Here is a 27593-nt window from a genome sequence, read left to right as displayed (position 1 = left end):
AGCCCCCATCCCTGTGATGACATATGAAGACAGCCTGTGCCCTCTCAATTTCATGGCCTATAGCCTTTGTGACGACGGCCCAAAGGAAGGAAATAAAAGACACCAGAAATCAGTAAAACACAAGACAAACAAAGAGAACCAATTAAATTAAAATTTATGTTCTTAAAGATACGATTTTTTTTCTTTTCTTTTTTTTTTATTTTGCAATACAGTTCAGTTCTACATATCAGCCACGGATTCCCTTGTTCTCCCCCCTCCCGTCCCCCTCACCTTTCCCCCGGCCCACCCCCATTCCCACCTCCTCCAAGGCAAAGCCTCCCCCGAGGACTGAGATCAACCTGGTAGACTCAGTCCAGGCAGGTCCAGTCCCCTCCTCCCAGGCCGAGCCAAGCGACCCTGCATAGGTCCCAGGTTTCAAACAGTCAACTCATGCAATGAGCACAGGACCCGGTCCCACTGCCTGGATGCCTCCCAAACAGATCAAGCCAATCAACGGTCTCACCCATTCAGAGGGCCTGATCCAGTTGGGGACCCCTCAGCCATTGGTTCATAGTTCATGTGTTTCCATTCGTTTGGCTATTTGTCCCTGTGCTTTATCCAACCTTGGTCTCAACAATTCTCGTTCATATAAACCCTCCTCTTTCTCACTAATTGGACTCCCAGAGCTCCACCCGGGGCCTAGCCATGGATCTTTGCATCCAGATCCCTCAGTCGTTGGATGGGGTTTCTAGCACGACAATTAGGGTGTTTGGCCATCCCATCACCAGAGTAGGTCAGTTCGGGCTGTCTCTCGACCATTGCCAGCAGTCTGTTGTGGGGGTATCTTTGTGGATTTCTGTGGGCCTCTCTAGCACTTTGCTTCTTCCTATTCTCATGTGGTCTTCATTTGCCATGGTCTCCTATTTCTTGTTCTCCCTCTCTGTTGTTGATCCAGCTGGGATCTCCCGCTCCCCCAAGTTCTCTTTCCCTCGACCCTCGCCCTTCATTACCCCCACTCATGTCCAGGCTGTTCATGTAGATCTCTTCCATTTCTCTGTCATTGGGCAATCCCCATGTCTTTCTTTGGGTCCTGTTTTCCAGGTAGCCTCCCTGGTGATGTGATTAGCAGTCCAGTCATCCTTGTTCCACATCTTGTATCCTCCTATGAGTGAGTACATACCATGTTTGTCTTTCTGAGTCTGGGTTACCTCACTCAGGATGATTTTTTTCTAGATCCATCCATTTGCCTGCAAACCTCATGATGTCATTGTTTTTCTCTGCTGAGTAGTATTCCATTGTGTATATGTACCACATTTTGTTTATCCATTCTTCAGTTGAAGGGCATCTAGGTTGTTTCCATGTTCTGGCTATTACAAACAGTGCTGATATGAACATAGCTGAACAAGTACTCTTGTGGTATGACTGAGCATTCCTTGGGTATATGCCCAAGAGTGGTATAGCTGGATCTTGAGGAAGATCGATTCCCAATTTTCTAAGAAAGCGCCATATTGATTTCCAAAGTGGTTGTACAAGTTTGCATTCCCACCAGCAGTGGAGGAGAGTTCCCCTAGCTCCACATCTTCTCCAGCATAAGGTGTCTTCAGTGTTTTTGATCTTAGCCATTCTGACAGGCATAAGGTGGTAAAGATACGATTTTTTAAAGTCTGGATTTGAGAGATAGCTCAGCAGTTAAGAGAGCACTTGCTGTTCTTGCAGAGAAACAGAGTTTGGTTCCAGCACACACATGATGGTTCAAAAGTGCCTGTAAATCCAGCTCTAGAGGATCTAATGCCTTCTTCTGGCCTCCTTGAACACCTGCACTCATGTCACACACACACACACACACACACACACACACACACACACACACACAATCCCACTGCTGGGGAGGCAGAGATAGGAGGATCCCTAGGGCTTGCTGGCACCACTCAATCTGGATTGGTGAGCTCCCAGTTCAGTGAGAGGCCCTGCCTCAAAAAAACAAGGTGGAGAGTGTAGCAGGTTTTCTTCTGGGACACCAACCAGCTCCCAAATCATGACACAGAGACATAGTATTAGTTATGAATGCTCGGCCTTATCTTATGCTTGTCTCACTAGCTCTTATAACTTAAATTAACCTGTTTATCTTCAACTATGTTTTGCCTCAGGGCCTTTTATTTTTCTTTCATTCTGTATGTCCTACTCCATGTCTGGCTAGCTGGCCCTGGGTGTCTCCCTCTCCTTCTCCCTTGTTCTCTCCCCTCAAGCCTAGATTCGACCTCCTACTTATTCTCCCTGCCCACCTATCCCTCTACCGCCTAGCTACTGGCCGTGCAGCTTTTTATTAGACCAATCAGGTAACTTAGGCAGGCAGGGTAAAACAGCAACACATCTTAACATAATTAAACAAATGCAGCATAAACAAATGTAACACATTCTTACATAGTGAAAGTAATATTCCACAACAGGAGAGCAATTGAGGAAGACATAGACATGACCTCGGGTTCGCATACATGCATGCACACTTGTGCACATGCAGACACATATACAAACACTGTGGTGTAACTATGCAGTGACTCCACACACAAGAATGAATGCTGAGTATAGGAAGACACACCCTCAACTCTATAAGGTACACACTGCATGATTCCATTTACAGGAAATTCTAGGGAAAAAAGTCAACTGATAATGATAGAAAGCAGATCAGCAGCTGTTGGGGGTAATTTATGGAATTGTACACCTAAAATTGAGTGATTACATTGTATATAAATTACACCGAACAAATATGATTTCTAAAATAACAATTTAAGAAATATTCCACTCCCACGGCATCAGCTAGAAAATACAGCCTATTATTTTTATTGTGCTTTTATTATGCAAATGAACCTGCTTTTGACATCATATTCCAATCATCTCAGGAAGTCTGATTTTATCTGCAGATTCTCCCTCAAGTCTGAGGCATGCTTACAAGCTAAGTCCACAAACTCTGAGCTGTTTAAAAGCTGCCCCTGGTCAGAAGGTGAAGAAACAAGACTTGAAAATGTCTCATGTGAAGGGAACAGGATGGTCCAGTTGGGGAAGGAATGGAGTGGGAGAGCAGTGAAAGAGATGTCTTGATAGAGGCAGACATTATGAGGTAAGGGAGAAACCTGGTGCTAGGGAACTTCCCAGGCACCCACAGGGATGATTCTAACTGAGACTACTAGCAATGGTGGGGAGGGTGCCTGAACTGGCCTTCCCCTGTAATCAGATTGGTGAATACCCTGTCATCATGGAGCCTTTATCCAGTAACTGATGGAATTGGATGCAGAGATCCACAGCCAAGCACTGGGCCGAATTCTGGGAGTCCAGTCGAGGAGAGAGACAGGGGATAGTATGAGCAAGGCGGGGAGGGGGGATCAAGATCATGATGGGGAAATCTACAGAGACAAGTGAACCAAGCTTGTGGGAACTCACAAACTCTGGACAGACAGCTGTAGAACCTGCGTGGGGCCAGACTAGACCCTCTGCATGTGGGATACAGTTGTGGGCTTTGGTCTGTTTGGGGAGCCCCTGTTAGTGGGATCAGGATCTGTCCTTCGTGCATGAGCTGGCTTTTTGGAGCCCATTCCCTATGATGCTGGGGGTGGGCAGTGTTGGTCCTGCCTCAACTGAATGTGCCAGGCTTTGTTGACTCCCCAGGGGAGGCCTTGCCCTTTTGGAAGAGTGGATGGGGAGGTGAGTTGGAGGGGGGGATGGGAAGGGGTAGTGGGAGGAGGAATGGGAGGGGAAACTGTGGTTGGTATGTAAAGTGAAAAACAAATAAATAAATAAACAAATTGTAATTTAAGAAAAGAAAAAGAAAATGGTTCATGTGAATAAGGCCATTTCTTCCAGAGCACATCACCATCCCCACCTCTGCCCAGCACCACAAGGATGAACGCAGCATGACAGCCCACAGTCTGAAAGAAGGGCCTCCCTCCATGCACCCTGCCTATGATGGTGGAGCCCAGCAGTTTGGAACAGTCTCCCAGGAAGCCCAGGGGAAAGACTCTCCATGCCTGGCACTGCCATTCCAGATCCATCATCTACAGAGGACAGACCCAGAAACACTGCCCCCACCCCAGGATTTCTGATGTTTCAACATCTATTTGCTCAATTTGAAGTGGGGGTGTGGCTTCAGCTGTTGGATGGACAGGGCCTATGGTGTCAGGAGGGTAGGATTCAGAGGGACTCTGCCACCCAGGGAACACTCCCCATGTCAGCTCTCTACTGGACCCTCCCATTTGGGAGCACACAAGAGCAGACGAACCTCCATATCCCATCCGCAATCTCAAAGAGCTCCAGTTCCCACCTTGGAAGTAATCATTTCCCAAAATGAATGACCTTGCCTTCTGGTTAAACCTCACCTTGTCACCATGGAAAAGATGGGGGTGATGGGTTTGACTTTACTATGTCCTCTCAATGCCACAGCAGACCTTTATAACATTATGATAAAGTTTTCAGAACTCTTCTAACAACATGGCAAATGATGACTACATGTTATGAGCAAGTTTGGCAGCCATGACCAGAAACTATATTTAAAGCATGTACATAGAAAAAACTAGAAGGAAATACACCAGCTGATAACTGTGGCATTAGGATGGGGGTTTTGTTTTCTGCATTTGAATCTTCCTGCAGACCTCTTTACAGTTTAGACACACAAATAAATGCCCCTTTGATTAGCCTGGCCTCCTTGGTTGCTAAGTGATAGAAGCTTTTCCCAAACAACTGTTGCTATATGGTTGAGACATCCAGGCCTGTGTAATGCAGGTTCTCACCCAGATGGTCCCCTTCCCAGGCCCCTTGGGTTAGCTGTTATTCATTTGCTGGCCTCATTCTTACAGAAAAGACAAGACTTTCCTCCAGGGATGGGGGACATGGACACCAGGGACACCTTGTTTATTCTCTTACTATGTTTACCTGATAGAAAACTACTCAGCCATAAAGAAGAATGGAATCCAATAATTAGTAACTGTGTGAATGGACACCAGAGTACATTATGGTGGTTTGAATGAGTGACCCCCATAGTCTCATATATTTGTTCGCTAGGTCCCTAGTTGGTGAAACAGTTTTGGGAAAGATTAGAAGATTTGACCTTGTTGGAGAAAGTGTGTCACTGGGGTAGACTTTGCAGTTTCAAAAGCCCATGTCAAGCACAGAGTCTGTCTCTGCCTATGGATCAGGATATAGTTCTCAGCTACTGCCCCAGAGTCTGCCTTCCTGCCTCCATTCTCTCCACCACGATGATCATGGACTCACCCTCTGAAACTGTAAGCAAGCCCTCATTCAATGCTTTCTTTAATAAGTTACCTTGGCCATAGTGTCTCTTCATGGTAATAGAAAAGCAGCTAAGATAATTATGTTGAGTGAAACCAGCCAGACACAGAAGGACAAACACCACATCTTGCTCACTCGTGTAAAGCCCAAGTCAGCATCACATAGGTACAGAACAGAAGAATAGTAACTAGAAATGGGGAAAGGAAATTTAGAAGGACTTCTAGGAACCAGAAAGAGTACTAGGGAGAATGGGGGAAGATGACCTAGGTCATGAGAGATGGATGGGCACAGTCAACGCATAATGGCTATACATATAAGGATATCACAGTGAACCCCTTTAAGTTGTATGACTCATACATATTAATTTTAAAAATACTTTTTAAAAAAGAAGTGAAGTCATGGCTGTAACACCCCAATGATGTGGTCAGGAGGCCTTTAGAACCAACTCACCAGACAGGTTTGGAAACAGCTAGATTGCTGTAAGGGAAACATAACTGGTTCTGGCAGGAACTGAAAAGATCAGAAAGGTGGAGAGTCACAGTATAAGGTGATGAGGTCTCAGTGGGCCCCAGTCACAGAAACCTCAATAACAGGAAGCCTATGGGAAAGGTGAGGGAAAACTCTATTTGGTCAACTTGTTCCTCTCTGATCCATCCTTCACTTCCACGGGTGGAAGGCCTAGACAGACTGTGCTCAGAGAAATTCAGCACTGTGGTGGACGTTCTGGGTCCAGGGAGCAGCAGAGATCAGATGCGTATGCACTTGGCAAAGCAAAGGAGACCCACCATGCCTCCATTCCAGTGTCTCCTCAAGACCCATCTCTCTCCTTTTCTCTGGTAAACATCTTCCAAAGCAATCAGGCCTTATCTCCAAACCATTGTAATTATAGGCTGCAAAAAGAAAACTAAACAAAATGTTCCATAGAGCCTGCCCCATCTACAGTTGGTGGCTTCACACCCATACCTCATCTGTTCAAGTCTTACCTGGAAAAAAAGAAGAAGACGATACCATTATGGCTGAATTGAACTGGTGATGACCACCTGACCCACCTCCCTCAAGGCAGCCAACCCGTATACTGGTTAGAAATCTGATTATGTGGAGCTGGGAAGATGGCTCACCGGGTAAAGTGTTGTGTAAACATGAGGACCTGAATTTGATCCTAACAACCAGATAAAGAACATGATATGGTGGCTTCTGCTGGCGGTCCTAGTGCTGGAAATGGAGACTAGGGGATGCCTGGGGCTCACTGACCAGTTCATCCTAGCCCAGGAAGCTCTAAGTCCCAGTCACAAACTCTGTCTCAAAGACCAAAGTGAATGTTGTCTGAGGAATAAACACCCAGAGTTGACTGCTGGCTAACACACACACACACACACACACACACACACACACACACACACACACACACACACACACACTCTCAGCCCTCCACACACATACATGAAAAAGATGAAAAGGAAAGAAACCTGACCTTGCACCAAAAGATGAACAGACTCTGTCTTGAGAACTTGGTATGGGACATGAGATTGCCAGAGGTTGGTGGTGAAAAGGTCCTGCAAATTGAAAGTGATGGCAGCCATTTGCAAGTTGATGTGCAGAAGAGGCTGTATTGTGGAGAAAGAGAAATGGGTCACAATGAGCAAAAGAGGAGAATCTATGCCCAGGAGACAGAGAGGGAGGGTGGAGCCAGCTGTTGGGTCCTTGTCCCCTGGTGCTCAGCTGCACGGCGTCCATGGCCTCTGATTTGAGAGCACAGAATTCTTGCAATCAATATGTATCTTCTCCTGAGGAACTTGAATGAGTTTTGTTTCCTTGCAGCCAAAGGGGCCATAAATTGAAATACCACACATCTTTTTTAATCATCTCCCAACACCACACAGTAGCTTATTTAAAGGCAAGCCCTGAGTTTTATTTCATTGGCATGATTCAACTCATAGCAGGATGGAGCAGTATGAAAGTTGGTTACAATAGAGGAAGAAAGGAAGGAGGAAAGGAGAGACCTCTGAGGCAGGGAGGGAGGGAGTGAGGAAGGGAAGGAGGAAAGAAGGAAGGGAGGGAGGGAGATGACAGATTACTAGTAGAACAGTGAATGGCTTCTTTTGCCTGCCCTATTTCAGTTCCTTTTGTGAAACAGCTTTTCTTCCTCCCTCTGAAACTCAGCTGAGATTAAAAAGCCCAGGATCCCACCCCAAAGCCACTGAAGCAGAACTATGAGGCACAGGAGCTCAAATAGGTTCTCCCACTTGGGAATGTTAGTTGGTTGGTTAGTTGGTTGGTTGATTGATTTCCTGAGACAGGGTCTTATTATATAGCCTAGGATAGTCTCAAACTCACTGCAATCCCTCTGTCTCAACCTCAGGAGTACTAGGATTATAGATGTGAGTCACTATGCCTGGCAGCCATTGGATGGTAGAAAGGTTGGTAAATTTCCACACTTGATGTCCATTCTGGAGTCTGATTTTCAGTTCTTTTTCAACCCTATGGCTGTTTACTGTCCTTCTTCAGACTTTTCTGTTTCCATAGGCAAAGTAAATTTCTAGAACCTCCCATGTAAGAATCCTCTCTGATAGAAGGCAGCTGGTTCCTCCCTCATGCATTTAGAATGTCTTGAGTAAGTCATTTTTTGGAGGGCACAGAGGAAACAAGTAGAATGAGTCTGTAATATGTTTACACCTCCCCCCAAGGCAGCCTCTCTCTGGCTTGCATGTAAGAAGGACCATCAGCGCTGCCTTATTTCAGCTCTCCCGTCACCCTCATCTTCTGAGGCACTCTCGAGGAGAAGCCATGACCATGAATCTTTGAAGGACTTCTATATGCTTGGAAATGCAGGCAACTGAGGCTAACTGCTTAGCAAGGGAACCCCTCCACAGCTCTGTAAAGCACACTTCCTTGCTTAGGCATGAAGGATCTATTTCCTGTCTAAGAAGGCAGTTTTCATCTTGTCTGGTGTCTGAGTTCTGATGGCAGTCCCATTCTGTTCCTTTGGATCAGCTTCCTTCTTTGTAGGGAAGCAGTGTTTAGGGAACTGGCCCTGATTCTCTGGGGACTTTGGGTTCCAAGACTATTGTCTCCTCTCAGTATCCTGCTCATTATTCTATTTTGCTGAAGTACTTGGAATGAGAGCTTTGGGGAGGGATCTGTATAATTATATGAATGAATAGGCACATTCATTTGAAATGTTTTCAGATTCCCTAGAATGGAATCTTATGTTCCTGCCTTGGAAAAACACTCTTGAAGAGGGAAACAGTGTGGTGGAATGTCCTTCTTAATCCAGGGGTACTTCATCCAGGCGGAGGGGGTGGGGACCTAGTTTCCAGAGTAGGTTCTCTCCTTCCACTACGTGGGTTCCAGAAATTGAACTCAGATCATCAGACTTGGCAGCAAGCATCTTTACCTGCTGAGCCATCTCACCAGCCCCACTTCTGTTCATGTGAGTCACCCTGCTTGTGATTCTTTTGTTAAGGAAGCCCCAGGACACTAATTCAAAAATACTGTCATCCCTCTGCTCTGTTAGACGGTAGGTAGATTCCCTCCCTACAGAAGCTGAGCCTACTCCTTGAGTCCTTGCCCCCTTTCTGGTAGGTGGTCTTTCTTCACTCTCCTGGGTCTCCCATGTCCCTTGTGCTGACTCAAGCAGCCACACACAGAGGCTTCAGTTTATAGAGTCAGCCTGGCAAGTTTTTGCTCCAAGGACTGTTTGACATGGTGACCATGGCAACTCCCAAGCCAAGTAAACACTGAATCTCCCACCTCCTTCTTTCACAGAAGTGCAGGAAAGATTTCTGGAAGGGACCAGGGAGGGATCACACTAGACCTGTACAGCAATCCAGAAATTCCAGAGCCCTGTGTGCTGTGTGTGATAGTTTCTAATGATGCTCACAGAAAGAAAATGAGCATCAGGTAATAGTCCCAGAAACAGCATGGGGTACCAGACAGGGTGTAAGTGGACAGAGTTCAGCAAGGCCCAAAGTGCTGATGGCATTTAGACATAGTCAACATCAACACATGAGACAGAAGAGGGAATGGAGGAGCCCGACTCTTCTACTGTGTGAGGAACTGAAGTCTCCTGATTGATGGGTAGGGAGCTGGACTCCGTGTGCTGAAACACAGCACCAGAATCTGACTGCCCAGTTCAAGCAATATTAGCAGAATGTGATTCAGGGGCTGGGCTCTGAGGAAGAGGGTTACAGTGTCCATACATGGGTCAAAGGTCCAGACAAGTGTAAGGACTCTACTCTGAGAAAGTATATAGACAGGGAGACCCAGAAGGGTGAAGCTGGAGAAGCAGAAAGGAGGAAGGTGCTTCCGACTCAGCCTGAACTCAGCAAATCTTAGGTCTGGACAAATATCCTTGAACCTGTGCTGTTTTTGAGCTGGATTCCTGGAGGAATGCAGGGCACTGTGATTCGGGTTTTTCCTCAGAGGTTCTGATGCAGCCAAGAAAACAGATCCACAGGCAAATAAGCACAATTCGCTACCTTATGCGGTAAATTGGGCTGTGAAGAAAGAGCTGTGAGATCATGGGAGGCAGAACTATAGCTTGACTAGGAACTTGGGCACAACATGCACTCCTCATACAGTGGCCTAGATAAATTATAAAACAAAAGGGACAGTGGTATTCTATTACTGCTCCTCCTCGGCATCCTCAGCCTAGGTCTGCACTTCCTTTTACTGTTGCTGTTTCTTGGTCCGCTTTGAATCACTAACTTCAAGCTCAAATCACCATACTGGAGCCACACATTGTTAGAACATTAATTCTTCATCAGAGTTCAGTGGATTTTCATATTGCAGCAGGCACACTTAGAGAACTCTGATGGTCTTTGTCACATGGAGGAAGATGACAAGTCTGTGACCGGAGGCTACATGCCCTGGGAAGTTGTCTCGGGTGGCCATCCCTCAGGCTCACTTGGTGAACCTTTGTACCTTTCACTAATATATGGGAAAAACGCAAAACAATGGAAACTGCCTGGGATACTTTCACACTTCCCCAGTTTACTGTCTTCTCTCCTCACAGTCCCCTGCTGTGACTTCTACTGATTGGGCAGTGTCTTGTAGTTCCCCAGCCCTCAGTAGAGTTGATCAGTCCACTCACACACACCTGATCCAAACAAACCAACATGGTACTTCCTTCCCAGACTTTGAAAGAATATATTCTGTTGGTAGAAATGTAAATTGGTACAGACACTTGGAAGAACAGTAGGGTGTCTTCAAAACCTGAAATAAAGCTGCTGTATAACCCATCTGTCCCCCTTCTGGGTACATCTCGAAAGGAAATGAACTCAGCTTGTGTAAGAGACACGTGGGCTGGGGAGATGGTCAGTAGCTAAAGTACTTGCCAATCAAGGTGAGGCCCAGAATTTGGATCCTTACAGTCCATAAAATCCAGGGAAGTGTGGTGGCTACTCAATCCCAGAGTGCACACGGTGGAGACAGGTGATCCCTGCGGCAAGCTGGCTTCTCAGGAGTTGAATTGGCAAGCTCCATGTTCAGGAAGAGACCCTGTCTCTATGAATAAGAATGAAGAACAGTCAAGCAGGATGCCAACTTCAACCGGGCCTCCACATATGCATACATACACATGTATATGCACATACGCACACACACACACACATATTGGTGAAATTATTAAGGCCACTCCACGTAGTTAAAAGGAGATTTATTTAATGGCGTAACTTACAAATTAAGGGATAGGTAGGTCGCGGGGTCTGGGGAAGGTGTATCGCAGTCCAGCGGTGTTCTCTGGAGCTCTGCTTGGCCCACCTCCACCGTCCAGGGTCCCGAACCAGCACGAGCTGGTCTCCAGGTGCCTCCCTTCGCCCCGCCTTGTAGGCGTGACAGTTGCCGAAGTCTCAATGGGGGTTGGAACTTCCAGATCAAAGTTGGAATGGCTACCCCACTACATCTCCCCCTTTTTGTCTAAATAAGAAAGTTCTAACCTAATACCAGACTATATACAAAGGAATGGTTATCAAATATTGTCCAGGAATAATGAGGGATAATGACCTAGATAAGATGGAACTACAACCAATGCAAACAATATCAAGCAAGAAACACATACTAAAATCCAGAGAAGTATAGAGCATAGGTAAATGGCATGTTACAAAGATCGTTCCAAAAGTTGTCCTATCCTTAAGAACCTGAATCTAATACTTAATATGTTCTATCTACTAAGTTGTAACTATAACTGCTAGTCTTCAATCCCATCAAAGACCTGAGAAGGAATATAATGGTACCTGAGAAACACACATTTGCCAGTGCATATGCATACTGCACACTCAGATATGCATGCAAAAAGAGACCAAGAAAACAGACATAGCCACCTTCCTGTGCTTATTGCACTGTTCCCAATAGCCAAGATGTGGAATAAACCTCTGTCAATCATGGATGAATAGAGGATGAAAACATTACCCAGAAACACAAAGACAAATGCCAAGTGTGGAAACTGATCTCAGAGAATGGAGGTTAGTGATCAGCGAGGAACAAAAGTAGAGAAAGGTCAGATAACGGGTCCCAAAGTACAGTTAGGTGGGAAAAATAAGTTCTAGAGCCCTTCAGCGGTACTACAGTTTACAATAACTTACTGAGTATTTTAGGAAGGATCAGAAGAGAGGAGATCAAAGGCTCTGAACACAAAGGAATCAAAAATGCATCAGAAGACCACTCAATAACTATACACTGTGTGCCTGAATTGAATTATCACATTGTACCCATAAATATGTATGAGAACAATGCACCATTTAAAATTAAAAGGTCATTGTTTATTTTTTGTAAGGATAATTTGTCTGCTGGTGAGAGTGGGGTGTTAAAGTCACCCACTATTATTATGAGTCAATCTGTGCCTTTACTACAAGTAGTGTCTGTTTTATAAAAACTGGGTGTGCCAATATTCAGTGCACATATATTTAGAATGTTATGCCATTCTGATGGATTGTTCTCTTGATCAAAAGTAAATGACCTTTTTTGTCTCTTCTAGATAGCTTTGGTCTGAAGTATTCTTTGTCCAATATTGATATTACTGTATCTGCTTGCTTTCTAGTTCTGTTTGTTTGGCATGCCTTTCCCACCCTTTCCCTAAGGCTCTGTTTGTCTTTGCCAGTGAGATACATTTCTATCATACAACAGATAGATGGGTCCTATTTTTTTTAAATAATATCTGTTAATCAGTGTCTTTTGATAGAGGAATTAAGACCATTAATGTTCAGAGTTCTTTGATCTGGAAACTTCTTACCTGCTGGCTAGTTGTCATAGAAACAGACAAAATGTGCTGTGCAGGCTACTGGGGATGAAAAGACATCAATATAATACCAACCTATTGGGCAAAATGTAACTACTACTACAATAGTGGTATGAAGGTTACGGGTAGAATCAATCTCTTTCTGATCAGATCTGAGACCTTCTCCACAGTAGAGAATTGATTCCTGATACTGTAAACCTGGTCAAAAGCCCATGGTGTGGGAGGTCACAGACCCTAGCAGGGAAGCTACTGCTGTTGTTTGTTAAATGGACATGTTCAATAGCTTTCTAAATATTTTTATGTTTATGCCTCAGTGTTGCTCTCAACCTTGGCCAGAGAAGGATCTTCCTGTAGTGGATGTTAATGCAGATATTCACAACTGGTCAAAGTGCTGAGAATAAGAACTTGTTGTGTGCTCAGCCCTAAATGGAAATGTATATTAACCCCCAACCTAAATAAAGCTCAAGGAACATCTCTGAAGAAGGAGTAGAAAGAATGTAAGTGCCAGGGGATGAAGAGGAGTGCTGTGAAGTCTTATCTTCTGGGCATGACATAGCCACTGTACTCATAAACTCACTGTGGCTGTGGTGGCTTGCACAAGGTCAAGTCAACAAGCTCAGTCATCAGCTCAGCAAGCTGTTGGACTTCGTGGGTTACAACAAAAGGATGTGATTGGGTGGTGAGAGATGTCGGGGAGCATTGGAAGGAGTCGGGAAACTGGGGGCATGTGACCTAGATACATCATATGCATATATGAAATCACTAAAGAATAAAAAGAAAATATCCTTTAAAAGTACTCAGAGGGGGCTGGAGAGATGGCTCAAAGATTAAGAGCATTAGCTGCTCTTCAAGAGGTCCTGAGTTCAATTCCCAGCAACCACATGGTGGCTCACATCCATCTATAATGAGATCTGGTGCCCTCCTCTGGTGTGCAGGCATAGGTGCAGATAGAACACTGTATACATAATAAATAAATTTTTAAAAGTACTCAGAACTCTTACTGAGAGTGCATATTAACTCCTGTCATTGTGTTGTTTTGTGATGGTTGGAAACTTCCCGGTCTTTCTTTGTATATCTGCTGCTCTAGGGCACTCTTTTTTCCCATAGCTTTGTGGTGTGCTTACCTTGCTTTCCTATAGGTATGATTCCTTCAGATATTTTCTGTAGTGCTGGGTTAGTAATAATGAAATCTGTTAATTTGCCTTTATCACGGACAGTTTTCTCCTTCATCGATGACAGATAGACAGCCCTGCTGGATATAGTAATCTGGATCAGTATGGACTAGTCAGCTCAGCTGATTAGTACGAAGTGCTAAAAAGATATTAATATGGGTCACTACTCACAATAGCCAGCTGATGGAATCAGCCTAGGTCTCTATCAACACACAAAAAGATTGTTAAACTGTGGAGATATATATGCATTTTCAACCATAAAGAATAAAATTATATTGTTTCCAGTAAAAAAAATGAATACAACTGTAATTATGATGTTAAACACAATAGGTCAGACTGAAAAAAACAACAACAAATGCCATATTTTCTCTTATTTGTGGAGCCTGTGTGTGTGTGTGTGTGTGTGTGTGTGTGTGTGTGTGTGTGTGTGTGTGTAGGCCTGTCTGGGGGACTGTAGGAAACTAAAGGGGACAAAGACAGTATGGGGAGGACTATGATCATGATAGCCTTCCATATCTTCATTAACCCCATCACTATGTACGATGAGTAAACAGCAACAAAAGAAATAGAGAATCACCCTTCCCCAGACCGTAACCTGGAACACAAGAGCGCAGACCCTGCTGAGTGCCTGAATTGGGAAGCCTGTGAAGCTGAGACCTAACATTCATGTCATTGTTGAGCGTAAGTCAACTGAAGGAAACCAGTCACCAAAGGACACATGGAACAGACCCACTAAGTGAAGCAGAGAGGAGATATCAGGACAAAGTGGGGGAGAAGGTGGATGGAGAGGGGATTGTCGCTGGCACCGGTGATTTTTGACTTCTTCATCAGGTCGCGGTGTGGTGTTTATCTGAATTAATTAATCTTTTTCTTGTGCGGAAGAAAGCAGAGTGGATCTTCACTCCAGTGTGATCCCAGGGCCCTTCCTTTCACATGTTGAACAGGGAGTCACTGTAGAGTGCAGACTCGTTGGAACCCTTGTACTTATTTCTATGATGTGGAACTCTGGTGAGAACGCAGAAAACTGAAGACTAAACCTTAAGTCCTCTGAGAAGGAACACCCTGTACCCTACCCCATTCCTTCCACACTGAGAATGTCCTATCTGTGGGGTAGACTGTGATATTTCTGATATGTTACCATGTCGCTGAATGCAAAGGGGCCTCCAAGTAAGAGTGAAGACAGGGACTTTTAGGACGGCCCTGAGACACCTTGAAGAAAGGAAACAGAGACTTAAAAAGTCTTAACAAAGCCAGTTCAAATAAAGCCTTTCAGATCCTGGCATGAGGCCTCTTCTGAGACCATCATTTGTCCTGGAGAAAGACAGTGGATTCTGCTAATATTGGGTCAAAACGTGGCTCCTACCCAGTAACGATCTTGAAGAAGCACAGCAGTTACAGAGGGCTCCACAGACCTCACAGGAGAGCAGCGGAAGAAGACGTAGTTGACAGGTCATGTGACACAGTCAGAAAGCAGGACAAGACCTAACCTGTAAGATGGGGACAATGGAATTGTGCTGGCTGCCAGCCAGGTGATGCCTACATACACTGTGGAAGAGACAGTGACGTGACCCATTTACTGGAGAGCCTTTTCTCTGGACAGTGGGCTCATTGCTTCTCCAATGGTGCTGTTGCAGGGGCAAGATGGAACCCTGGCTCCTGCTGGATTTGGAGTCCTCACCACAGCCACCAGGCCCCAGACATGACCAGCTGAGCTCAGCTTCAGCTCAGCAGCCAGCACACTTCCATTAGCTTGCACTACAGGACAGAGCACACTGTCTCTGAAGGAGGAATGTACCAAGGTTGTGGATGGACTGCTGTGGGCATGGAGCATGACCATATTACTCTCACTCACCCAACACCTAGTAGTCACATACCACAATGTAAATCAGCACACTCCTCGTGTTTTCCCAGGCCTAAGGGAACCACACAGAGCTGAGCTTCCCTGGTCTATGTGCTTTTCCCAAATTCCCACCCTTCTCATTAATTCTGCTGCCTCTCCCTCCAAAAAGCTTGCAAGGGTTTCTGTCACTTGGAACTAGATAACCTGAAGCTAAGATTAAAAGGAAGCAATCAGGGTAGAAACTTCTTCAGTTTACAAAGCTAATTCAAGATGCAAACATTCAGTACATTTCTGTTCAGGCTGGATACTCTGCCCTTTGACCCCAGCACAGAGGACTAGGCTTGACAGAGAGGGGCGAGTGAAAGGATTTGTTTTCCTCTCATCTTCCCCTGGTCTGAACGTAAGAGCTAAAAACAAGAGTGTTTGTCCTCACGGTGCAATGCTTAGCTCTTGAGGCAACCCAATTCACCATTACTGACTTGCTGTCTTCCCTTCTCAGTTCTGTGTTCTAAAAACACCCAGAAACTAAAGTTCCATGGAATCAACAGTGTGCATCCTGGGATAGCATGAGAAGTGGTGGGGCAGGAGCAGCCAGCCCCCAGAAGCCCAGCTCACCTGACTAGACGGCAACATACAGAGAAAAGAGAAAAATGAACCACACAAGACTGGGGCTTGTGCTCCGAGCAAAAACAGGGGCTTCAGAAACAGACTCACTTTTAGCTGAAAGTCTAGAGTTGATCCTGGAGCCAAGCTCAGGCCACACAGCAGGTCAAGGTGTGTGCATGCAAGGAGTACAGGGACCCTGGAGGAAATACAGGGACCCCAGAGGGACCAGATAATCTTCTGGCATCGTGGAAGAAAGTCCAGTTTAACTTCCTCTCAAAAATATCCAAATATGGCAGATGGTGGTGGCACATGCCTTTAATCCCAGCAATCAGGAGGCAGAGGCAGGCGAATTTCTGAGTACGAGGCCAGCTTGGTCTACAGAGTGAGTTCCAGGACAGCCAAGGCTACACAGAGAAACCCTGTCTTGAAAAATCAATATATATATAATATATATATATATATATAATATATATATATTATATATATATATTTATATAAAATATATATATCCAATATACTCCAATAGAATGCACAATAAAGCAGAAAAAACAAAATTCAGGCTTTGAAAAATTATTTACCTCAAGAGGCAGAATATAATTTAGGACCTTGAATATCATAAAAGATCATGGTTGTTGTAAACTGGGCTAAAAGAATCACAAATAGAAACCCAGCTGAATTAAAATATGGAATACAAAAGAAACAGGGTGAGATTTTAAAAAGCTGCAATAAAAAAACAAAGTAGCAACATGTGTTTAGACTGCCCTAGAGGGCAGTGGCTACCAGAACTGGCTGCCCCCAAAATACAATCTGTATACAGACGGTAAAGTTGGAGAAATCTCCAAGATTAGAAATGGAGGAAAAAAAGCAGATGAGACTGGTGAAAGAGGAGGGGGTAACCATGGAAACAGAGATGAACCATCACTAACAATGGATGGGGACCCCTGTGAGAAGCTGATCCTGAACACACCTGTAGTTCTAGTCCAATGTCCACGCACATTCTTAGGCAAGAGGGTTCCTGCTGTAGACCTCACATATTAGAGATTCTCTGGTCCTTCTGAGCTATCACCCCTTCCTCGTGAGGCAAAAGAGGCCTTGGGGTGAACAAGCAGAGCCGATCCTCAGCTTGGCCCTCTCCACATGCTCTACCAAACTGAACTCCAGATGTCCTGAATTAGACTTCTCCAACAACCTGAGCCTGCCTTCCAGACTTGGGATGGCCTCTCCCTGAACCCATTATCCAAAAGCGAGGCCACCCCCAGTACCGTGCACACCCATGGGCTGGAGGTGGACATGAGAGAGCCATTTGCCGAGTTCAGGCACAGCTGTGATGTACAAGAAGCCCTGTCTATTTGTGTGCATGCAGTGCCCCCTGGCAATGTGGTTTAGATCCAGGAACAGAAGAGAAAGAGAGGCAGTCTGGAGGCTGGGGGACAGACATGGGCTCTGCGGGCGGTGCTGCATTCTCAGAGCTTGGGAAGAAGAGGATTCTGAAGCCAAACCTGATGAAGGGTCATTTGTCCAGGTAGGAGGGCAGAACAGATTTCATCTAACTATACACCAGTGTGATTTATAGCATTTAAATATTTAAGCACGTGGTGTGCGTGGTGGTTTGAATGAGAATGGCCCTCATAGGCTCATATGTTTGAATACTTGGTCCCAAGTTGGTAGAACTGTTTGGGAAGGATTAGGAAGTGTGACCTTATTAAAGGAGGTGTGTTACTGGGAAAGGCTTTGGGGTTTCAAAAGACTCCTACCATTCCAAGTGTGCTCTCTACCTCCCGTTTGTGGATCAGGATGTGAGCTCTCAGCAGCTGCTCTAGCTCATGCTTGCCTGTTCCATGGTTCCCACCATGATGGTCATGGATTCACCCTTTGCAACACTAAGCCCCAAGTAAACCCTTCCTTCTGTAAGTTGCCTTCATGGTGTTTTATCACAGAAACAGGAAAGTAACTAATACAGTATATGGTCCTTGATTTTTGCTATTTCTCAGGGATCTGGGTGGAGGTTCTCAGGTCTCTGACTGTTCCTTTGGGTCACTCTATTAAGGAATATAACTTTTTTAGCACTGTCTGAGCAGAGAATAGCAGTTAGCCACTGTCAGATTAATTTTCTTATCACAAAATCAAGTGTCTGACAAGAAGCAGAGAAAGGGTTTGGCCTACGGTTTTAAGGCCCATCGTGGTGGGGAAAGCATGGTGGGAGCAATCTGTGTCAGTAGGAAGAAGAGGTTAGCTGTTCACACCAGGCTAGTTCAGAAAACAAAGATCAGGCAGGGACTTCAGGCACATACCGGCTTTCTCCTTCCGCCCTTTTTATTTGATATAGGACACCAGGCCATGGGATGGTATTGCCGGCATTCTGGGTGACTCAGTTGATTTTTTCTGGAAACGCCCTCACAGATACACCCAGAGGTGTGTCTCACCAGTGCTCTATGTGTTCCTTAATCTAACCAAGTTGACAGAAAGATTAGCTATTGCTAATAGAAAAATATCTCTCCGATAGGACAATGTGCTACTTGAGAGTCGAGAGCCTGAGCCTGAGCCCATCCTCAATTTAAGCTCATACTGGAGCACCAACTGCTAACCCCATGATAACCAGAGAAGGGGCCCCACCCCTACCTCTGTGTTTTAGACAGTACTTTCATGGTAGTAGACTTGCTTGCTGCTAGCAAGAACCACATTCCAGAATGTCACAACAATCAGACATCAAGGGTACTTTGCTTATAATTATGCTGCTGAGTCCCTGGTCTCATGCCTGGTACTTTAGGAGCTCCAACCCAAAGCACACAGATCAGTTTGACTAGGGACCCTCGCCTGACCATAGCACTAGAGACAGCCACCACTCTTGCTAATGGAGATGACACTGTGTGACTTCTCTGGAAGCTTCTGTGCCAGGTCACCCTGGTGCATCACAAGGAGCTTTGTGGGGACAGGCCTAACTTCTGCTTCTGCTATGGGAGTCACAGGTGAGTAGCACTGAGGCACCTAATTCTGTGTCCATGGTGATGAGACCCAGTCTGGTTAAACACAGTCTGGATTTCAGACTCTAGATGAAGCTGGGAGGTTTTTCCTCCAGATGTGATTAACATTTCCATCAGCAGATTTGGAGTAAAGCAGATTATGCCTCATAATCTGGTTGGTTTCATCTAATCAGTTGGAAGTCCTTAAGAGAAAAGCTCAAGATTTTTCAAAGAAGAAAGAATTCAGCCTCAGACTCAAGCTTTCAAATAGAAGCTCCATCTGAATTTCCAGCCTTATTTATGCCCTATAGAAATGGGGGAACTACAGCCTCCAGCCTGCTGGCCTGCTCTACAGGTCCCACCCAGACTTGCCAGTCTCAGTCACTTGAGCCAAGTCCTTCGAATACGCCCTTACACACAAGCACAACAGAACCCCAATACAGTTCTCAAATGTGGCATTTAAAAATTTCATTCTGAGAATGTAACAGATGCTGTTTAGACCCCAACATGTAGACAAGCTCACCTTGTTTAACCCAGACACAGAGACATCCAGCCAAAGGCCCAGATCAAAGGCTGTGAGTCAGAACCAGTCTCCAGGCCACTAAGCCCTAGCATTGAGAACATGGGCTGCAAATAGGTGCCCTGGACTAAGGTCAGACAGGCAGAATGAGGCAGGGAAGGAGGTTGCGATCCTATGTTCCTGCAGCCACTTCCTGCTCCTGTGCTCATCACAGTCAGCCCTTTCACAGGATGAGGGTGCAGCAGCCAATCCCAGAAGTCGCTCTCCAGTGAAGACATTTCCATTGTTCTGGGACAGGGTGCCCTTGGCTAGGGGCCTGGGCAGGGCTGAGCCCAACAGTGGCTGGCTCCAGGAGGGGGCATTTGGAGACAGGAAGCCAGGAAAGCTGAACATCTGATGACATTCACACTTGCTGGGTTTTGTGATGAACAACAGGAGGAGAATGGCAGCCATAAGAGTGGCAGGCTTAGCAGAAACTTGGTTTCTTCTCATTGGTTAATACATCAGAGCCACGGGTTAGAGTCTGATAAAGCTCTATGTGGAAACACAGGGTCCACGGCTGGTGCCCAGTAACTGTCAATTTCCTTTCTGTTCTCCCCAGAAGAAGTCACCATGTTATGAAGGGTAACATGCACAAGCTCTGGAGTCCTTTCCTTGCTGTGACCTCAAACCAACCCCTTGTCTCTTTTTGCCTGCATCTTCCTGTGTAGAAAGAGTGTGTGAACTCCACAGGACTACTGAGAAGAAGGGCTGAGACTGTCCATGAGGGGACAAGACATAGTGGAAGAACTCCTGGAGAGAAGCTGTAAAAAGACATGCACCTGGTGATGGCTCAGGCGTACGGTGTTTGCCCTGCGGTCATGAGGACCTGAGTTCCATGCCCAAAATCCATGTGAAGAGACAGGGTGTTGGGAATGCCAGTTCTGGGGAGGATTGCCAGCCAGCCAGCCTAGCTTGCTTGGCAACTTCCAAGACAGTGAGAGACTCTGTTTCAAAAAATAAGGAATGACACCCAAGGTTTACCATGGCCTCCATATGCAAGTGTACATGGGAGTGTGTACACACACACCCATGCCCATCAAAAGTCAGCTGGAAGTGTGGACTGCGTTTGACTTGTACTGTGCCATTACAGGCAGGGGAACCACAAGTAACCGTGGGACGATCTTCAAGGTGGCACCGACTTTGTCCAGGTCTAGTCAGCTTGAGTGCTGGCTCCAGGCTAGCATCCTCAGCCTGTTACGGCACTTGCCACCTGTCGCCTGGGCTTGTATGTCAGAGACAGCAAGTGGACTTGCCTAATGACCAACATGGCACTGTGTGCAGACTGTGAGGGCCCGAGGCAGCTTCCAAAAGCACTGTGCTTTCAGAGGATGGAGTCAGCCAAGCCTAGCCATTCTCCAGGCTGGAAAGGGAGGCCAGAGGCTCTGAACAGATGGCTCTAACCTTTGCAGTCCGACCTACTACAGAGCACATCTTCTTACCCTTCAACGAACAGGTCAATATAGTCTTTAATATGTGTGTGGTTCATGCATGTGTGTGGTTGTTTATAAGCACAGTTGTTGCAGAGCATGTCTGCTCAAGGACAATTGCTTATACTTATACAGAGGTGACTGGAGAAGAGGGAGTGGTCCTTCGAGAAGGCAGAGAGAAGGAAAGAATAGGAGGTAACAGTCCACACTGGGAAGTAAATGTGGGGGAGCCAGTTAGACATTGGCAGGCATTAAGGACCAATCCTTCCTTTATGATCAGCAGCTTATAAACTCAGGAACTAAAACTATAAAACTATGGAGCCAGTCAGAACTAGACCTGAGGGTGTCTCTGGCATGACATTCTGAACTGCCTCACAGGGCATTCACGGATGACTGTCTAAACCTCTTGGGATTACTATCTAGCCAGAAGCTTCTCAGCAAAGAACAAGGGCATACCATTGTCTCCTCCTATAAAAGCAATCTAAATGGGCCTGTCAGTCACCTAGAGGAAAACATTGCTCAGGAACACTGTCTGATATAGAGACTTCTCAACAGTACAAAGGCTGCCTAAAGCACAGAGTCAGCAGAGTGGTCTCTTTAGCCATTGTCCCCTCTCACTCTTTCAGAGTGTGCCCTGCTTGACTCTGCAACAAACTCTGCCATCTTCCACACCACACTCTGTATCTTCTCTATATTCCTTTGACAGAAAACACAAGGATGGAGAGCCATGAGAAATACAGACAAGATTCTGATGGCATAAGGAACAAACCGTCTGGAATCAGGCATGTAAGGTTTTATTTATCCAAATCTTTAGTTATCATCTCCTGTATACACAAATCCATGTTTGTGTTCACCTGTGTGTACATTTAGGAAACATGTGGTCCTTGTCTGCAGCCATGGGGATTCTGGAAGCAGTACAGAACTGAAATGTCTAGTCAAAGAGTTTCCTTTCTTTCTCTTTCCTTTACTGAGGGTAGGGTAGGGTTTCACTATGCAGCCCTGGCTCATCTAGAACTCACAGTGTAAATCAAGCTGCATCAAACTCAGAAATCCAGTTGCCTCCAACTCCCAAGTATTAGAGATACAGGTTTGGGCAAACCACACTGCCCAAATCCATTTTACAGAGAGCTTTGCTCAGCCGTGCCCAGGAATCATGTTCTTGCAGCTGTGTACCGATGTGACATTGTCAAGTCCACCCCACTGGGTACTCTGTGTTTGGAGGTAGAAATCCTCCCAGGATCCCAACAATGTGTCAGTGCAATGAGCTTGTAGTGCCTTCCTTAGAACACAGTATCCTTTGGAACTGACCTGCATGCCTGTGGCCTCACGGTAGCTAGCTGCTCACCAGCTCTTCTGTGATCTCTGGCCCTCTTCTGGCTTTCCAATCCACTCTTCTCACCCCAGCCCCGACATAGCTGTCTGCTGTGGTGTGGGGAGCTGAGCCTTCAGAACACAGACAGCCTTTGGAGGTAGTGATTTCTCACTTCCTGTTTTCAAATTAACCACAGACTAAAAGCCCTGAAGCCTTATGAGCCGGTAACAATAGTGGACAGACACTGAAAAGCAACATAGGACAGGCAGTGCTCTGTTGAGCTCTTTGCACAGATTGCCACACTCCATCCCAAGTACCTTACACTATAGGGGCAGGCATGTCCAACCTTTTGACATTACAACCCAACATTGTCATCAACAAAGTCTGAAGTTCATTCTCAAGGACTGCACAATGGAATTATAAACAAATAATAAAAAGGCAAAATATCTCATACTGTTTCAAGCAGTTTTATATTGAGCTGTATTCATCAGCACCCTGGCTACAGTCCACCCACAGGCCTCAGGTGGGACACACCTACAGATGCTGTTCTCAGCATTCTCATTTTACAAGTGATAACACTGGTGACGGGAAGATTCCAGACTCAAGTGACATATGCTCTCATGTTCTTGACACTAGCTGCTGGCCTTCGCTCTAGGAATTATTTCTCTTTATTTTTTTCCCAAACTCATTTCCTGAATACCCACTATGTGCCAATTAGGTAAATGCTCAAATCCCTTGATATCAGCTAGCAGGTAGGTTTCTTTTTCTGTGTCAATTAAAGAATTCAAAGACAGGAAGATAGCTCAGCACCAAGAAAAGGTTTATTAGAAAGTGTCACAGACTTCTCTGGTAGAGAAGGGGCTCCCATGTGGGAAGCAAAGGACTCTAGGGGCCTGGGTTTGGAGTCCTGTCCAAGTGTCCCTCTCCTGGAAAATCCCCCTATTCTATTGGACTTCAGTTGTTCATGTGCCCCCTTTTGGTATAGTGATTGGGTCCTCACTTCTGTCCATAAGCACGGAAACAGCTTCTGGTTGGGTGACATCTGTCACCAATCAGGATGAACTCCCAGCCCCCTCTCAGTTTATATTTAGGGCTGATATAAACCGAGAAAGAGAAACTTAATGGGAAAAGAGACACTTGAGGCAGGAAAGAAGAAATGGAGACTCATATCTCTTCCCTTTTTCTTTCCCTCTACCATAGGGGACCATGACCTTCCCTTAGGGTCTGGGGGACCTGGGTTCCAGAACCATCTTTTGATTCCAGATCCAAACAGCTGCTCAGTACTCACATGCAATGATGCAGCATCTGTGCATCCCCCCACCTGCTTCAGATCCTCTCTAGATGGCCCTGGTACCGACGCAATGCAAACTGCAGTGTAAGTCCTCACTTGGTGTTGTCGGGGAATGAAGACACGGAAATAGAGTGCCCATATTCAGTGCAGATGTAATTTCCTATATGCCTAATACACAACAGTGTGAAATCATGAATGTGAACCTGCAGAGAGGGAGAGCCAACTGTATTAATATTCCTCCGATGATGGAGCTAGATGGTAAATTGAGACCACTGGAGACTACTCAGCCAGTCCATGATGCAGCCTCATCATTGCGCCTAAGTATCAACCTTATGAGGACTTAGAGTGACAAGCCAGGCAGCAGTCCATTTTCAGTAGATTGCAACCCTAGAAAGGCTTTCTGGAATGTGATGCAAGCACATTGGCAGGAAAAGAGGGGCAGAAATAGATGAAGCAGCAAGAGTGCCAGGGGCTTCCCAAGTCTAGTACACTCTGTTTCAGAGAATAAAGGAATCATTCAATTTCAAGGTATAATTAAGTTCCTTATTTTAGAGGGTCATTACCACACACCAAACTCTGAGCCAGATTTCACTCTTCCGATCACACATCACCCTGCAGGCCTGCTCATTAATAGCTGCAAACAGACTCCCATGTTCCATCTTTCCTCCAGGACAGACTAGCAAGGGCCCAATGGAGCTGAGCAACACTTTGACAGCCCTCCTGAGCCATTTGGGAGGGGAGCAAGCAGTGACCCACCAGATGCCACTAAGGATGCCACTGTCCCTGGGGGCTGGTCAACAAAGAACAGCAGAATAAGCCAGAACCGTGTCTAGAAAAGTACATCTCTGTGGAGTTCCACAATGCCTTCAAAATGCAAGGGACAGTCATTTCTAGGGGAACATGAAGCCATCAGTGTGGCCCATCTCAAGTTATGATGGGGAGTTACAACAGTATTAGCTGTCTGTCTCCATTACAGGTAAGGTGGGGCACCCATTCCTTCAATCTCCTGTCATGCTTCAAGGCCACTCCAAGATTCTAGAGGACTTGGGACATTGTAAAGCCTGATGCTGTGAAGCCAGTGGCTTAGCAGTCTCCTCTACCGTGTGCTCGAAGAGACAGAATTTTCATCCACAGTTCACCCAAATTTCTCACCATGGCCCAAAGAGGCTAGTATTATTAGGTAGCTACTTAGACACTAGCAGGCTAACGGACATTAGGACTGCCATGTGACTGCTTCTGAGGATACACGAACAAGTATCTACTTCTCTAAGATAAGGCACCAATGACAGACCAAAGAGATGATCCAACAAAATCCGACTTGGTGAACCAAGTTACTGCTTACTGGACTGACTTACTGAGCATGGGTAGGGGGTTACTAACAGGAACATGGGTAAATCACACAGCTCCATCACTAAAAAGTACACCCTATCATGAGTAATGAGTCATGACAGCTGTGTCCTGGAGTTCTCCTCAAGCACCTGGGTCAGCTGGAGAGTAGCTGGAACGTCTCCTCTCTCCAGCAATTGCCACTGCTAATGTCATCTTGGGAGGGTTGCCCTGTGGATCTGGTAAGGACTTTCCTGAGACTTTGAATTTTGTTTACTTCCCAAGTCTTTTTTTTTTTTTGGTTTTTCGAGACAGGGTTTCTCTGTGTAGCTTTGCGCCTTTCCTGGAACTCACTTGGTAGTCCAGGCTGGCCTCGAACTCACAGAGATCCGCCTGGCTCTGCCTCCCGAGTGCTGGGATTAAAGGCGTGCGCCACCACCGCCCGGCACTTCCCAAGTCTTAACTGGCCTCTCTCTTCCCTCCAGGAGGAAGTGTTTCTGTTAGAAAGAAATGGCTTCATGAAGAGCTAAACCCCTCTCTTTTAACAGCATGTAAAACAAGGGCTGGAACTGTAGAACTTTGATTACCAGTCAGAGAAATGGGACCTGAGTCATATCTGTGACATCCTGACCTTCCCAAAAGACCACCATTCATTGATAACTATCTAGCCTGGCTCCAGGAGCCCTACTTCTCCTAAAATCACAGTACAGCCAGAGGCTTTATGTATCATTGCCCCTTTTGCAAGTCAATTCAAACAGGCCTGTCAATCACCTGCACAGAAAAACACACTTCTAGAAAGTTGTCTGTCCTAGAGTCTTTTAAAAAAGTATGAAATGTACTAGGCATGGTGATGTGTGGTTGTAATCCCAGCTCTGGAGCCACGGGCAGTAGGATCACTACATGTTCAAAGCTAGCCTGGCCTATACAGTGAGCTCCAGGCTAGCTAGGGATAGATGGCAAAATCCAGACTCAGAAAATCAAAAGAAGCATTGAACTCGTCTGAAATCAGTAAGTTGGTGCAGTGGTGTCTCTAGTCACTGACACTCTCATCTCTGGAAGGTGCCCACTTGACCATGCAATAAATTGCCTGTCATCTACATTTGCTTGGTGTGTCTCATCTGAATTCTTTCAACAGAGATCACAAGCACTGGAGAGCCAAGGAGATCCAGTGAGAATCCAGTGACAATCACTGGCCTACCGCATAGATGAGAGCTTGGGAGTCCAGAGGTTTGTGTTCAAGGTCACTCAGGAGTAGCAGAGCTTGGAAGCAAGGGCCAGTGTCTGCCAAGAGGTTCTTGGCTATAAGCAGTTCAGTCTCTTTCAAGTCTTCATTTCTACCCAGTTGCTCCTCAGATCTCTCAAGACACATTCCCTCCCTTAACTCCCTCCATATGAGTGCTGGAAATTTCTTCTCTGCCCCTCTTCCTTGCATTTTTGAGCTGATGTCTTCTGGCTCCATTCTACCACACTTAGAGCTCCACTCCTCCCCACCTCCACACCCATCCTTACCCTAACACGTACACCAGTAAAACCAGTTTGCTCAACTCCTTGCCCAAGGCTGGCTATTCCCCAGCCATAATCAACCGTGTCCGATTTTCAGTTATACATGAAACTTCTGCTGTCCCCTCATCAGTGGAGGGTGAGGGAAACTAGATGACCTCTCTCTCTCTCTCTCTCTCTCTCTCTCTCTCTCTCTCTCTCTCTCTCTCTCTCTCTCTCTCCCCATAATCTGTTGCAGTATCTCTGCTCTGCAGACCTGCTGACCATAAGTTCTGGAAAACTAAATCCTACAAGGCCAGTCTCTCGCCCTGACTGTGGGGTGCAGATACACTTTGCAAATGCTCCTCCAAGCCTTCTGTGGAACAAGACTGGGTACACTCTCCAGACAAACCCCTGGAAAGGAGATTTGCACCAAAGGGGGGCTCCTAGCTGAGTGAAAAGAGAGGGTTTAGGGAGGGGTACCTGTTAGGTCCAAAGTACTCCCCTCAAAATGGCAGTACTTCTGACAGTGTCATTTTCAGGCTGAACTCTGGCCAGGTAAACAGGATTACTACCTACAGTCAGCATTCCTCAGAAATCTTGTGACGCAGGCTTCTGTTTGTGAAGAAGAACCATTACTTCCTTTATCTGCCCCCAATAGTCGACTACCTCTGGCAAGGGGGCATCTAGTTCCCTATGAGCTCCAACAAATGTGTAACAGATAAAATCCCCATGCTACTTCCCAGGCTGTCCTGGCCCAGACCCCACTTCCCTTTACTCTAGTTTCCAGGCTGTTCTGGCTTACAAGCCTTCTCCCACCTCTACAGACCCACTTGAAACTGGCAAGGCTCTCCCCCACCTTTTTCTAGTCTCTCTACCCCCAAGAGACAGCCTTGGCAGCTTGAATTTCCCAAATAAACCTTACTTTCTACCCACAGAGTGGTCCTGTTCGGTGGTTTCCCTGCTCCCTCATTTATAATACCCTGTGAGGCTCGATAGATAATCAGCTCCTGCAAGCAGTGAAGACGAAGCAAAATCTCAGTGCCAGGAGTAAGAAACCTGCACAGGAATACTGGTCATGGAGGCCTGAGTCCCCTCAGACAATATAGGCCCTCACCTTTCCATGTG

At 46.0% G+C, this 27593-nt stretch overlaps 1 long non-coding RNA gene across 2 annotated transcripts in view; it reads right to left on the bottom strand.

Annotated features, from left to right (window-relative positions):
• Positions 1-1164: 1164 nt before the first annotated feature.
• Positions 1165-27593, bottom strand: part of LOC128095123 (uncharacterized) — a 192386-nt gene continuing 165957 nt past the window's right edge. The window contains exons 5-7 of one of the 2 annotated variants that reach the window (XR_008213163.1): positions 10627-10761; positions 6728-6860; positions 1165-1794 (exon numbers count right to left, since the gene is read on the bottom strand). This is a non-coding gene — a long non-coding RNA (uncharacterized LOC128095123). The remainder of the gene's footprint in view (positions 1795-6727; positions 6861-10626; positions 10762-27593) is intronic. The other variant, XR_008213162.1, reaches the window with a different exon arrangement.

This window comes from Peromyscus californicus, unplaced genomic scaffold, assembly GCF_007827085.1.
Source record: "Peromyscus californicus insignis strain IS unplaced genomic scaffold, ASM782708v3 Scaffold_4__1_contigs__length_199733344, whole genome shotgun sequence".
Taxonomy (NCBI): Eukaryota; Metazoa; Chordata; class Mammalia; order Rodentia; family Cricetidae; genus Peromyscus; species Peromyscus californicus.
The sequence above is the reverse complement of the archived record's forward strand: the minus strand, read 5'-3'. Positions and strand labels throughout refer to the sequence as shown.